Source organism: Taudactylus pleione, unplaced genomic scaffold (assembly GCF_031769625.1).
Source record: "Taudactylus pleione unplaced genomic scaffold, aTauple2 ptg000302l, whole genome shotgun sequence".
Classification (NCBI taxonomy): domain Eukaryota; kingdom Metazoa; phylum Chordata; class Amphibia; order Anura; family Myobatrachidae; genus Taudactylus; species Taudactylus pleione.
The window spans coordinates 3,325,203-3,327,035 of record NW_028284703.1 but is presented as its reverse complement, the minus strand read 5'-3'; the positions used below and the strand labels follow the sequence as shown (position 1 = coordinate 3,327,035).

The 1,833-nt window shown below is 44.1% G+C and overlaps 1 pseudogene; it reads right to left on the bottom strand.

The window, feature by feature from the left end:
• Positions 1–330: 330 nt before the first annotated feature.
• Positions 331–1,475, bottom strand: LOC148511606 (uncharacterized; annotated as a pseudogene).
• Positions 1,476–1,833: the final 358 nt, after the last annotated feature.

Genomic DNA, 1,833 nt, shown 5'->3' with positions numbered 1-1,833 from the left:
TTTGGTTTATTTGGTTTTAAAGTTTTTTTTTTTACTTGAACCATGTGCATATATTGTGTTTTTTAATAGAACAGTTTTAACACATTCTCAAATTGTAGAAAAAGTATAAAAACAGTATAAAACATATGTCAAACATCATATGCCCAGTATAAATGAAAAGTGCCTTATAGATCCCTGCGGGCAAAACAATATACTATAAAAGTAATAAAGAAATGAAAAGTGCCATCACACAATAAACATGATAATTTTAGGCACACAATATAAAAAAACGAAACTAAAATAGAACATGTACCGGTTGGTACAACGATAAAATATTTAAAATGGCCATGTTTACGGCAATTGCCTATACACTGTATACTGTGGTGACTCTTGGTTTGTTTGTGTTGTGTTAGGTTTAGTGCTAGGGTTGTAGTAATTGAGCCCCATATTGCACTGCCCAAATCTGTGTTCTGGGTACACTGGGGCCTGTGGTAATGCCTGTGTTTGGTTTGGATAACCACGACCAAATGTGCGCTCAAAAAAAGACATCTGTCTCTCTTGCATATCCATTAATTGCCTCATAAAAGACTGCTGCATTTGCCTTTTCGGACTCTAGAAACTGGTCCAATCTAGCATCCTCCTGCCTCTGAATATCGGCATCCAATTCGCGGAGATGCTCCATGATCACAGAAGTCATCGCTCTAGCCGCTTGCTCCGACCTGTTGAGCTTCTTCTTTTTGGGTGGCACATTGTAGACTGCAAAGGGGAGAAACAAAAAAAAATATATAATATGCACTGAGCCGACATAAAGATAGCAGTGGTGTTTGCGTACATGTGCTTGTGGCCTTCAATCTACCTGCATGCTAGCAGCACTCTGCAACAGTTACCATTTGGATTTAAGTGAATGTAGTGTGTGTGTGTGTGTGTGTGTGATGTGGGTGTTTTTATTTTTTAAAATACTTACTATTAGCGCGTAGCAGAGGGGTCTTTTTAGGGGGCGCAGTCTCTGAGCTTGTCTCAACTACCTCATCTATGGTGGAAGCGATACTGTCAGCATTCACAGATGAATCCATCCTGTCAGCATTCACAGATGAATCCATCCCACTACCTTCTCCAGGTTCATCGGTCAGTAGGAGCTGTGATGTTTGTCTGCTTTGTGAGGATGGCAGGGTAACCTGTGTAGCCGGTACCTCTTGACTATCCTCCTGCTGGCTGGAGCAGGATGGTGCAATTGAGGAGGACAGTGCTATGGGGTTTGAAAGTGCTGTATTTCCAAAAGCGCTGTAGCACAATTGGTAATGCACCCATTCCTTGCGGCCTGCACCACTTTTGTTGCGGTTATGATCGTGCACTTTAGTGAACTGCTTACGCAAGGCCTTCAATTTATTGACCACTTGCTGCTGCATGCGTTTTATCCCTCGGGACTCCAGCATCTGGGCTATATTGTGGTATACTACTGCATCTTTAACTGTGGCGGTCATCTGGCGTTTAATTTCTTCCCCCGCCCTGATGAGCAGTAGCTCTCGTATATCGGCATAGGTCCAGTTCGATGCATGCTGCTGTAGTAACAGGGTGTGGCTCAGGCTGCTGTTATGGCTGTGTATCAGCCTGCATTTGGAGCTGCTGGTCAGGCTGTGGTGCAGGCTGCAGTTCTGACTATGGCAGCCTGTGTATGAGCCTGCTTTTTTTGGCAGTTGGTCAGGCTGTGGTGCAGGCTGTGTGCAGGAGGTTAGGCAGGCAAGTAATGGCTGTGTGTGCATCTCTCTACAGGGCCCTGACAAATGACATCATCTGCCAGTGCCCCAGAAGCTCCAATCAGCTAATAGCAGAATGTAACCGGGTAAAATAATCCGG